A 13423-nucleotide genomic window follows, 5' to 3' on the forward strand; every position below is an offset into this window, starting at 1 on the left:
ATGTATATAGTCTATAATATTTCTGTGAAAATAGGATGTGTTTCTATTCTTTTAAAAGTAAGTTTTAAAAATGTGGGTCTGTCTCTTCCTTTCTTCAGAGAACAAGGATATTAAAATGCTGGAGGAAATTGCATAGGTGTATTTCAGCCTCTGCATCTCCTTGAGGAGTAAATGGTCCATGACAAGGATGTTGAGGGGAAGAAACCTATTCCCCATGATCTCACTCTTCACTGGCTTGGAAGGACAGCCAGAACTGTAACCCTTTCCTGAAAAAAAACCTCCTGCATTAATGTTTTGCAAAGGGGAAAAAAAAAAAAAAAGCATCACTTGAGTATTAAGATGCTGTTATGGTAGACAAATCATCCGGGGATTTGCCTGTGAAGGTGTGTTTCTGTCCTTGCTTTGAGGTGGTTCAAGCTGTCCCACCTCTCCTGGCCAGAGGGGCTGGAGCTGGCTGCTCATCAGCATGTGTCCAGTCTCTCTGGTCCTGCTGAAGCTGTGCCAGTGCACAGCTGGGAGCCCTTTGTGTGGTGGGGAAAGGGATGTTGGCCCTGAAGGAGAACAGTGGAGATTTCATCTCTCTTGCAGGCACAGTTCTTACGGCCCTAAACACTGAGCAGTGGCAAACCTCTCCCTGGATCTCATCTTGATTTAAACATTTGCTTTTTGTATTTGTATTGGGGGGGGTGTGAGACAGGAAATTGTTGCAAGCTGACCTAGAATCATGAATTTAACCTGGTATGTGTGTCCATGAAAGGGTATGCATTAGCTTGCTGTTATTAGACCAGTTCTACTTTGCTAGCCTAGTTTCCCAGGGTAAAGTATACTTTTGAGATCAGTGTGGCAGCTGGTTGTGATTGCTTCTGGTGGCTGCAGTATAGTCTGTGTCTGAATTAAAGAAGAAAGAAAATGAAAATAATTGTGTGTGAAGTTAATTGCATAGGATATAGAATGAACTATATGCACATAAGAACATCTCAGCTAGGTGGATTTTCATGGTATTAGGTATGTGAATACGGTTGCTGTCACTCACCTGGCTGAGGGTCTGGCAAACGGAAATCCTTAACTTTTTTCGGTGTAATACTAAGAAAAAGAAAAAGATACATTTATCAGAAAAACTCTTCCTTAAAACTCAAGCAGGAAACAAGTAGAAATCCCATTGACATTGTGTTGAACCAGGAAAATTCTTTTAATTTATAGATAGTGTTTTGACTCAATACAGGAATTTGTTTGTTTTGTACAAGGCAGTAGAAATACTTAATTTAAAACTGTTTGGGACAACATAAGCATATCGCTTACCCAAAACACGTCAATGAAGGAAATGTGTCCTTCCTGCTTTCCTAGGAATTAATGTTTTACTTTAAGTGGTAGTAATTTACACAACCTATGTATACAAGAATCAATATAAACTGCAAGAAACTAAAGGGGTTTATTTGTTCTTCCTCATGACGAGTGTCTTTCATCTCTTTACTGCATGCAGCCTCATTACTAAAGAGCTGTATTCTTCTATATGAAAAGATACTAGTAGCAATTTAATGTTTTCTTACTCTCAGGCAATAGCTTTAACTATCAATTCTTACTATTTATTACTTATGTTAATTGTGGCTTAAAAGCCATACTTGACTGCTGCATAAATATGGCATGGCAAGATGTCATGAAAACCTTTTTGTTTGTTCTGTAGGAATATTAAAAATTTCTTTTGGCTCCATGGTTGTACTCACAACTTTTTCTCAAAGTTGTTCCATTTTTCTGCTGGAAGTGTTAAGTGTAATTATGATCTTGTGCTGAGTTTTATAAGAAAGACTTTTGTTTTATAATCTAGACAAAAGCATTCCATTTGTTTTATAGAGATATTCACAAAATGGGTGATTAAAGAGAAGGATTGCTACTTCTCTTTACCTTTATAAGTAATTAAAGCACGTTCTGCTGCTGTATTTTTCATTCCCATTCTATTTTTTAAAAAAAATTTCCAAATGCTAGATAACCTTATGTCATTTCCACTTTAGATAATATTTGCCACAAATTGAAAAATATTAGTCCAAAGTTAAGGTTAAAAAGAATTTTTGAAAAAGATTGTCTTTTCATACAGGTAGAAAGATGGGAGTAGGCTATCAGTCAAGGACAGGATTCCCAAAAAAATTGATGTTTTCCATAGAACTGAAAGGAAAAATAAACACAATTTTTGTCTGTGGTATAGAGATGAGTTCTTGGGCCACAGGCTTTTTAGTACTGCAGATTAGATTTTACCTGTCTGAAAGGCATTTTTGTATTTGTATCCAAACAGTTCATTTCTATTAAGAAGCTCCTCAAGTCTTGTCCACATACTGTTGGATCACAGAATGACAGGTCTGAAGGTCCAGAATATCCTCCAGGTTCATCATCAGATGAACCCTATTGGGCTGTTCATTGTTTTCACTCTTCAGCAGTTTATTGTCTTGGCAATTCACTCCTTTGAATGTGAGCAGACATTGAACAAGAGTCTGAAAAATTGTCAGTGGTGTTGCAATACCATCTTTGACCAAAAAAAATCACACCAGAGTAGCAGTTTTCTTGAATGTTAGTTATTTGATTGTGCACTGACAGGTAGTTAATACTATTAGTTAAAGCTTTAAATGAACTAGAATTCAATAAAAATGAATTTTGGCTGCAATGCTATGATAAACTTGAAAATTATAAATACTTATTTTAATGAATAACCTGCTTTTTGTAGCCTAACATTATTATTTGAAATAAATATAATTTTACAAAAGCCTCCTCCAAAAAGCTTTGATTTTGATGCAGAAAGAAGAGATTTCTATTTTCATTCTTCACTAGTAGCAGCTGCCTCTGGATTTCATTCTTGCTAGCTGATAATTGCAGGCAATAAATTTTAACAAGCCAGATGTGATATGCATCTTTATATTATTCAGAGTATGAAAAAAACCCAGGTATGACTAAAAGATAGGTGAAATGACATCCATGGCCTGCCAGGTTCTTTAGTTCTAGTCTGCTTTAATGGACCTTTAATATTGTGGGAAGGAATGATTGAGGAATCCAAAGTGATTGGGAAGAACTTTCCCTGATTAGGCTTTTAAAATCACATATAAATATTTTTGGAGTTTGATTGTAATGTGATCACAGAAACATTGTGTGTTATTTAGAAAGACAATAATGTTGATGAATAGAGAAAATGAAGTAGCATTTAGTTAATTAATCTTTGATTCTAGTAATTAAAAGATACTTGTTTCAGGAGCAGGGTGCTCCTGATTGAGTCTGTGGGAAGCCATTATATTAGGCACAAAGATTTGAGAGCCAAGCTTAATAGCAATGTATGCTGTCATTTCATCCAAAACTACTTGTCTTTCATTAAAAGCAAACTGTTTAGGCTATTAAAAAAAGAAAAAAGGGTGAAACACTCATTTTAGACATACAATACAGTCTTTTAGAAGAACGTGTGTTGCAGGTATGTACTCCATGCAACCTGATGTAAGAGATATGAATTCACATGAATATCTGGGAGGAATGTTACAAATCCCTGAAATACACATCTAGAAATTAACAGTATTTAATTTCTGTGGCTCCTTTTAAAAATTCAGTTGAATTTTGAGTTAAATATAATTTTTCATCAATGTGCTTATGACTAGTCTCTCTCTAAAACAACTTTTAGCATTTAAGTATTTTTAACAAGAATATCATGGAATGGTTTGAGTTGGAAGGGTCTGTTAAAAATCATCTATTTCCAACCCCCCTGCCATGGTCAGGGTCACTTTCCAGTAGACCAGGTTGCTGAAAGTACAATCCCTGGACACTTCCAGGAATGTGACATTCACAACCTCTCTGGGCAGCCTGTTCCAGTTCTTCACCACCTTCACAGGGAAGAATTTCTAACATCTAATCTGAAGTTCTCTTTTAATTTAAAACCATTCCCCTTGTCCCATCACTATGTGCTTCTTTAAAAACTCACTCTCCCTCCTTTTAATAAGCCCCCCGTAAGTGCTGAAATATTGCAAATATACGTTTTTCAAAAGACAAAGAAAGGACAGATACTGTTAAATGACTGGATTTTTGAAAGTAGCGTTTCCTCTAGATGACTTGCAATTTTGGAAGCTTGAGCACTGCACCTGGATGGAGAATCTTCAATGGCCTTATCTGGATGAACTTTGTTTCCAGAAAATGGGAAAAATTTGCAGAAACTTGGCAAAGTTTATTCTAGCATATTGGTATCCTTTCTCAGTGTTTGAGAAGACTGTCCTGCCTATGGCATAGTTAGTGCCTATGACATCGCCTGTTAGTGAGACTGTTTGGCTGATGTATTAATGGAAGACATTTTAAGTTTCAGAGAAACTGAAGATGCCATTTTGCTCAAGCAAGCAACTTCTCAAAGTAATAGCACATTCTCTCTCTCTCAAAAAAAAAAAAATTAGAATAGCTAGCCTTGCTGTTGCTCAGTTTACTTATAATTATAATAGGAGTGAAGGTGGTATTGAGTATTTGACAAGTTCCTCAATATATGTAATAGAATAACATGGCCTTCTTTGTTGACTATCAGCTTGTGTAGATATGAAATGGAGAATTGGTTCAGCTTTGCACATCAATTCTCCCTTCATACAAATTCTCCATTGATTTTTCTTCATTGTTATCCAGGTATTGGTATGGTGTAAAATTAAGTTCCAAACCACTGTCTTCCCTCCTGTAAAGTAAAACCAACCTTTTTTCTTGGTTCCCATTTTATTTTATTTCCTCAATTTGCTCTTTATTGCTTTGTGTTCATCCCTTCTTACTTCATAGGAGTCATTAAACAGCTGCTGTGATTTTTTTTTAAGAAGGTATGAAGGGACTCTAATAGGAATTTCTTTTCTGTCTCAGGATGTTAAAATCAATTTGGTGGCTGCATGTTATGGTGCTCTTCTTCCCTCCCCCACTGATGGAAACATGAGTGGTTTAATGTCGCCCCAAATTGCTGAACGGAAACCCTTTGCTCTTAAGTCAGAAAACTCAGTGCAAGTCTGTGAATCGTTTTATGAAAATACAGGATCGAGTTTCAAGCTTCGAGTCCCTGCTGATACATTAAATTCTTCATGGTATTGGCAGGGAAGAAGCAGGGGACCTTTCTTTAGCTAGATAAATAGGAGAAGTGTCAACTCCAGATGCCTGAGGGAGAGACTCCAGACAAGCTTTTAGTACAATTACAGAAGGACAAAGTGGAAGAGACCCATGGGACTCTTATGTGTATTGAATTTCATTTAGCTTTTTGGTCACAATGGAGAAAAGTCTTATAGCAGTCTTTAAAGAAAATATGCTTGTAGCCTTTTGTGTATAAATTTGGGGATGTGGCATTTTTTTTGTTTGTTTGTTTTTGTTTTTTTTTACGTATGCGTGTATATGTTATATGTATGCTGTAGTATTTTAGGAAATGGTGTTGATAGAGGATACTTAAGCTAAAAAAATAGAAGTTCCTCTCCTTCAGTGCCCATAGCAACATGGAAGAGCCAAGACCCTTCCTTGGGACATTTCCCAACAGCTGAAGTAAGTGGACTTGCACAAGACTGATGCATAACTCAACAGCATGGATGCTAAACTTTGGTGCTGTCCTGACATCATCAGGACTGTACGTGTAGCAGGGAATTTTGTTTGCTCACCTGATACTGCCTGCAGACAGTTATGGAGTTGTTTGATCTTCACTTGCCTCAGAAAGTCTTCAGTGACGCTTTAGATAACAACATTTAAAATCATAGAATAAAGCTGAAAGTCATTATTGTGTGCAGTTTGTTGATGGGCATGGCAATCGTGTCTGCATGACCTGCCTACTTTTTCAGTATAAATAAGGATATTTGTTGTATTTTAATCTTTAGCCCAGCCATGTTGCTTATCCTTTTGATGTTTTAGTAGCTTGCATTCAGATTTGTTAGGAACATTTCTTTGAAAGCACAATGCTGTCTGATCACATGCTCTGCATTATAAATCATGCCTTTCTGATACTCTCTAAGTTACATAACAAAAATGGAAAATTTATACTTATGATATGCAGTGCATCCTCTTTGTGCCTTCTTATTTATAGAATCGGTTACTGTATGCATTTTAAGTGGATATCCTAATTAAGTAGTGTCAGCAATTGTGTTGAGCAGAATACTTTTAAAACCCATCACTGTCCTTTTCTGTAGCAGACAGACCATTTTTTTCCTTATCTGAACAGCTTCTTTTTTAAAATTGTCGTAAATTATATGAATTCTGTTATTTGAACTAGATTTCTTCTGCACCTTTTATCTGTTTTCATTTTAGGAAGTTTCTCTGCTTTTCATTCTTGTTCTTCATCTGCTTCATCCACTGTGACACGTTGGCCACATGAAACTACCCCAGTTGAACCTGGTTTCCACTCTCACCAGTACTGGGGAATGTGTGTGTGTATGCATGCACGTGTGTAACAAAACTAAAAATAATGACACTTCTTATTTTACAAATAAAATGTTCAGATTTAGTTTGGTTGTCTGGGTTGGGGTTTTGGGGAGTTTTTGAGCTTCTTTTTTCATCCTTATTTTTGATCTTAATGATTGTGTAGAAAAGTTTGAATACACCTTTTCCAGTGTGAGGTAATTCCATATCTCAGACATGTAACCTTTTAAGAAAACACTAAGAATTTGGAAGTTCACAGTATCATGGTAGCCCAGTGTCTGGTTTCTTTGTGTGTGACTGAACTGAAATTTTGGCCCTTTTCTGTGGCATTCTTATATATAGCTAACTAATAGTTCACAGAATCACAGAATATTCTGAGTTGCAAAGAGAGCCACAAGGATCATGAAGTCCAACTCTTCAGTGAATGAGCTGATCTTGGTAGTTTACTTTAATCTCAGAATTAGTTAAAACAGATTTTTCAAAAACAGTGTCTTTCATTTACCCTGAACCCTCCCTGTGAATTTTTCTCAGTCTGTGTAGATAATGTAACTCTTGCACTTCTTGTATGTGGAGGTCAGATGAGAGTCCAAGGTGAAATCATAAGACTATAAATAAAGTAGTTAGAAGTATCTGGTAATAACCATTTGCCTAAAATACAGAGGAAATTTGAACTGATGTTTTCATAGTTTCTACTTCTCTCTGTCTTGAGGACTTACTGGAGGAAGCACTTGCTATATTTAATGGCTATCAGTGGATCATTTGTTGAGTAATTTGTTCCATCATTTCTTGAGCAAATATGGAATTAAGCATCCAGAGCAAACTGTGACAGATTTCTTCAAGGTAACTCTATCTTGCATAGAAAAAGTGCTTTCTTGAGCCTAACATTTCCCAATATGTTTTGATGCTGTCTGCACTTGTTTTGGCAAATACAGTGAAGAGTTGCTGTCCAGTCTTCCTTTCTGTGCTTACTCACATTTTCTAAGGATCAAAAGAAAACACACCTATGTCACTTAGGTTTGTGATCTGTTCAAAAGATGCTGACTTGTCATACTGTTATAGTCTGGAACATTCTCTCAGTACTAGAGTGCTCCATCAAAAAACAATGTATTTTGTGTGTTGTAGTTCTGTGGGAATTTGCCACTTCTGCATAACTTTTAAAAGTTACCTGATAGGCCATAAAATGAGTTTTTGCTCTCTGGGTAAAATATTGGGATGTGAAATTACAGCCTTTAGGAAGAAAGACTGGATTTTACTTTGCCTTTTTAGTTATAGAGGATGACTTCTTAAGCATGTATTAATCATTTTAATTCAAGAGCATCTTATTTTTTATCTTACTTAGAAAAGAAAAAAAAAAAAGAAAAAGAAAAAACACTAAAAAACATTCAGCAAAAAAAGCTTCTTAGATTGATGGTGTTTTGCACTTCAGGATACTATTACACATGCTTGCGATTATCTACTCTGCAAACAATTGTCAGAAAACTTCATCTGTTTTCCAAGTCCCACAGAAGAACAGATGTGGAATTAAGTTTCAAACAATGTACTGTTAATCACTTACATCTGGACATGAAATGAACTGGAACTCAGTGGGAACTGATTGGATGCTTTGTTAGTTGAGCATGGAGTGGAGAATTTGCATTGTTCTCAGTCTTCATTCTCTGAACAACCCTTTGAAAACAGTACTAATATATGAACAAGACAAGGGTCTGTTTCAGATATTTAACACTTTCTAGAGAGCCAAAACCGTAAGGGACCACCTGAATGGAGGTGGACTATATTGTGTGGATGAATATGGAAGAGTGGTTGTGTATTTATGTGAAATCTTCATTTATTTGAGAGCTCTTTTGATGCTGTAAAGGATAGTGGGGAGTAGCTGCATATCATTTTTGTGCTTTTGAAATCCATTACTTAAACCAGTCAGCTTTGCCTGTAAGAGATTTAAAGTCAATGTTCAATTGCTGGAAAAGCATAAGAAAGCAATTATGTCAGAATGCTCATGTTTTATTCTAAACCTTAGCATTCTTTGGAAAAATCACTTAAAAAAACAGCACATATAACTGCTTCAGAAAGCTGGTTTTGGGGCAGACAAGATCACAATTTGGGTCTCTGGAACTTAGAGCTTCAACTTTGCAGGGTTCTTATTATGGATCAGAGCATTAGAAGGTCACTGAGACCTAAGGGATGGTTGGATTTTTGTTCTTGGAAATATTTTTTTACTATTTGATAAGAAAACTCATGGAAAAAGAGCTACTGGTACTTGTTGCTTGTGTGATTGCCCTCTTTGAGGTATGTTTAAGTCTAGAAAATTGTATCTTCTCATAAGAATCTGCATTTTCTGCTGCTGTCAAATTGAATCTGTTGTTAAAATGTGTAGCTTACACGTATGTGATTATTTGCAGTTACTTGATCCTGTGTGGCCTGGAAATAATTTGTCTTCCTGAACCTTCAAAATATAAAGGAGTGGGGGTGTGAGGAGAGAATCTAATGAATTTATTGCTTCTTAAATCTGATGAACTTGATTATGCAGACAAGATTATGTCATATTTCAGGGTTTATAGGAGTTCCTTGAAAGTTTTTAAACTCCATTAGATGTTAAGCCCTATATTATATTGAAAGGTTAAAAAACTATGAACTCAGCTGTGTATAGTTTTTGGCTTCAAAATAGTGGAGTTGCCCTCAGACCTTGAAATGGGGCATGAAGAGATTAGTAATGATGCATTTTCCTGCCTCCCACAGAGTTCTCTGCTTAACTGCCCCATTGGCTGTTTTCAACTTCTCACCTTCACGTTCATCATGATGTTTATCCTGGTAGCAAGCAAATGGCCAAAGCCAATTAAAATGTTAATTCCTACTAAGATAGCAAAACACAGTGTTTTGAGAGATGGAGAGAACAGAAGGAACTTTCAGAAATGTTTGTTATGTTCCAGAGACATGTTGTCTCTTAGCTTGACTTTCTGAGAGATCTGTGAAGCTTAGACCAGAGTTTATATATTCTTTAAACAAATCTTTCATATGGATTTCCTAGGGCTGTTTTGCTTGTGCTTTGTGAAGTAACCAATTTCTTTCTTTTCTTTGTTTTTAGGGAGGTCTGCTTGACCTTAAATTTTCATGTTTTCTTTCAAAATAACTTTCTTTCATGGATATTACTTTGTTTATACGCTTTGCAGTGGAAAAAAAGAGATAATAACATTCAAAATAAACATCTTTATACCTCCATATCTTGTTTTCTAGCCTTTGTCTAGATTGAAATAAATGGCTAAGTATTTCAAGTTCTTTAGACATGACTGTGAATGTGGTCAATGTAGACATTGTGTGCATTATCAAGACTTAATAAATGTAGTTGTCTTCTGCCTTTAATAATCAAAAGCCTGGGTTACAGATAAAAAGTCTGTATGGTGCTAGTAGAACTCAAATGAGAACCAGCATTTTTGATGAGTAATACTTTGAGAATATTTGAAACGGGTTTAGATTCCATTTCTTGGTTTTAACTGAGGGTTTGGGACAGCTTCAAGCTGTTTAATACATTTTTGTTGAGAGATGAGTGGGAGATATGCTAATATACTTTAAAAGAGATCTTTGAATGAGAGGGCCTTTAGCAAGGGAGTTTGTTGCCTTGTTATGCTTGTGTTCCCCATATTATGTTTTGTTAATTTGTTAATTTTGTTAATTTTGTGAATCATGTCATCAATCTCTGACATAGAAATAGAGAGCTTTCTTATCTCTGCTCTTTTTCTTGAAAGGTTGTTGTCAAAATCCTGCTCTTTCAGATGGTCAAGAACTTATATCTCAGTTTTACTCAGGAATGGATGTTAAATAATAATTTTAAAAATATATAGAGCAATTTAAAGGATATTTATAACTTCGTACAAAATGCATACTGTGACAGTCTTTAAAGATGTTATTGGCTTCAGGAAAAAACCTAGGTTTTCTCTTTGTATTGCCAGAACATTTCTGGACAGATTGTTTCTCTAGCAGTGTTTAAGTGTTAAGTTTGCTTCAGAAAAAGCCTAAAGTGACAAAAAATTTAAAAGGCAGAAAAAAGCATCACTGTGGTATATAAAACCACAATTAATGTATTTTTTAGTTGCTCTTCAATTCCCACCATCCCCAGGGCTAGTTAATTCTTCCGTCTGCAAATTAAGTATGCTCTTTAACGCTTACCCACTTGAGTGGCTAGCTCATTTCCTCTTCCTTGGGTTAACATGAGAGGAGTGCCTCTTTGTGGGTTTGTAAGCTCCAGCTGGAAAAGCATTCTGGATGGAGATGGCTCAGGACTCTCTCGGAGGTCTGCAGAAACTGCAGGGTGTTCTGCAGAGCTGGAAAATGCAGGAATGTTACCAGGCAATTCGGGCAGTCTGATGATTGTTTCATTGATTTGTAATAGTCGCATCACCATGATGATACTCTGAGTATAGCTTTGGCTGGAGAAGGAGGTGTGGGATTAAAAACCAAAGAAACCCTGCAGCTGCTGCTTTAAAGTGCATGTGTGGTGCAGATTAAATAAAAGAATTTGTTAATTGCTTATGACATAACAAAACTCCACAGTTGCCATCCCTAGACCTTCGGGAAAAGATAACTGACTTGTCTCCCTTGGAGACTTTCTCTTCCACTTCTGCCAGAAGACGGCTTTGTTTGTAAATTTAGGATTTTTCAGGCCAGTGTGTGGTAATCTGGGAGCAATAATTCAAATGCTAATAAATACTCATCAAAAGTTGTTACTTATTAAGCCAGCTGACATTTAGGAAGAATAGCCTGAGCTTGCCAAGTGATTTAGCTCATTTCTGTGGAGCATGCCACTGGTTAGAGCATTTGATTAGCAACCACATGTCAAGGCTCCAGGGCACTCGTGTGCCTCAGCCTCCTCTGGGTCCTGCCCATGCTCTTACCTGGGGGCTCAGGAGTGTGTTTCAGCCTGATGCCATCAGTCCACGTTGGAGATGTGTTGTCAGTGTGCCCAGGGGCTTATCCCCAAGGTAGCAGTGCCTCAACCGGGGAGGGATTGAGGCAAATGGGGAAAGATACCCTTTTAGGTCATGGTGAGGAAAACTTTCCTCCCATGGGCTTTGCAGGCACATGTTCATATTTCTTAGGTTTCATTGTTTCATCGGTGTGTTAAGTTTATGTCACCCTGTTACCATATATGTACACCTCCCAGAATGTTATCCTTCCCTTGAATCCCAGTGGGTTAATTTTGCCGCAGTGTTACATGCTTGTCACCCCACTAATCCCTTTGGTTTATATTTACCCCTTTGCACCACTTTTTTCTGTTCTTATTGGACCCTGACCTCAAGTCCCACCTTAGTTATCTCATTTATAACCTTGTGCCCACGGAGCCCTTTTGGCTCTGGTCCCTGGAACACATTAGAGGCTGTATACAAGGTGGAAACAATAAAAAGCTTGGATTTCCAAACGGCACCCCATCCCCTGCCCTGTGTCCCCAGCTCTTTATTAGCGGAGTGCTCCAGGCCCCCAGGGCACAGGTCCCCCTCAGGGACACGCAGTTTTATGATTCCAGTTCCAGTCCCCTGGTGCTGTGGTGGTGTCCTGGAGCCTGTCCGTGGCACCTGCTCCTCTCATCACCTCCACAGAGGCAATGCATTGTTAGGCAGTGCTGGCCTCAGGGCAAAGCTGCTTTCTGATCACTTCTTGTCTGGTTCTTCTCTGTGGTGGCCACCTAGAGCAGCTTTATGGCAAAACAGAGCCGAGGAACAATTTCGGGAGCTGTAGGTGTACTCAGTAGAGATGCTGCTGCAAAGCTTAGGCTGCCTTGAGTTGGTAGAGGATTGCACCAAGCAAGGCTGGAGCTCTGGCTGTGGTGTAACTCGTGGGGCAGCTGTGGAAGGAAGGGGTCTTGCCATTTTGCTTTGTAGTCCCTGTGACTCAGGGATTTGACTCAAGAAGCTCCTTGTAAAGTGAACTTGTTAAGTGCTTTTACAGTGCCTCAAAAAGAAACAGTTTATGTCCTTTTATCCTCGTGGATAATGCTAAAGATAAAGGCTTCCACTGATTTCAGTGAATGTGGGGCTTATGGCTGATATTCTATATTACTAACTTCAAATGAAGATTTATGCTTAACTAAAGCAAACCTTAGCAGCCAAAACAAATTTTAGATAATAACTTTACTAATTCAAATTTGCATACTTTTGCTTTAGTTGGTAATGACTGGCTTGTTTAAGAAATGTAATTTGATTCATTTACTACTCAGTGTTACTGTATTAAGTAAAAAGCTAGAAGGGATCTTTCATCTGCAGTGCAGGTCTCTTAATGCTTCTGTATTTATTCTGCTTAAGTTTTGTGAGAATTGCTAGGATTATAAAAATGTATTATTTGTTTTAAACATTTTAATGATATATAAAACTATCCTGTGCTGCTTTCTGGGTTAAGGTGGTGCAGTGGGAAAGCTGGCATTAAGAGCAGGGATCAGTATAGAAGTACATCTGGCTTTTATTAAGTGTAAACTTCAGGACAGGTGCATTTGGGGAAAATATTTTTGTAATATGAAAAGAGATTTTTTCTTCTGTTCTCTTTGAAACAGCTTTTAAATTAAGCTGCTCTATATGACTTCTGAATTTGCTTTAAATTACATAAATATAGATATGTAGCATGATCTGCTAGATTGAACAGATTAGGTAGATTATACAAAAAGGAAAACTTGAATTTTTTCTTTTGCAAGTTTGTGTAAAAGAGAAAATAATGAACCTGAGAAGAAATGTTAAAAAAATCTGTTGTGTGTCTTGAACTGTTTGCTTCCTGTGGCGTTTAGCATTCACGTTTTTTTAGAGGGAGGTTTTGTTTGTGAGGTTTTTTTGACCTACAATCAATGTGTCCCTAAAAAACTTACTTTGTTCTTTTTGTTTTGCTGTTATTTCTGAAGGTAGCCTTAATGACGCCTATGAAATGCTACTTTTTTTTTTTCATTTCATTTTATGTTGCTCTGCGTTGATAGCAAAAGACAAAGAACCCATTGAATGTATTATTTCTATTCATAGTGACATAATTGGTCATACGAACCTTCTTGAAGTAAGCAAATATTTCTTTGATTTCAGTACTTGCCGTT

The 13423-nt window shown here is 37.0% G+C and overlaps 1 protein-coding gene across 2 annotated transcripts in view; it reads left to right on the forward strand.

The window, feature by feature from the left end:
* LHFPL2 (LHFPL tetraspan subfamily member 2) overlaps positions 1-13423 on the forward strand; it is a 115649-nt gene that overhangs the window by 39470 nt on the left and 62756 nt on the right. The window lies entirely within an intron of this gene.

Source organism: Sylvia atricapilla, chromosome Z (assembly GCF_009819655.1).
Source record: "Sylvia atricapilla isolate bSylAtr1 chromosome Z, bSylAtr1.pri, whole genome shotgun sequence".
NCBI classification, from domain to species: domain Eukaryota; kingdom Metazoa; phylum Chordata; class Aves; order Passeriformes; family Sylviidae; genus Sylvia; species Sylvia atricapilla.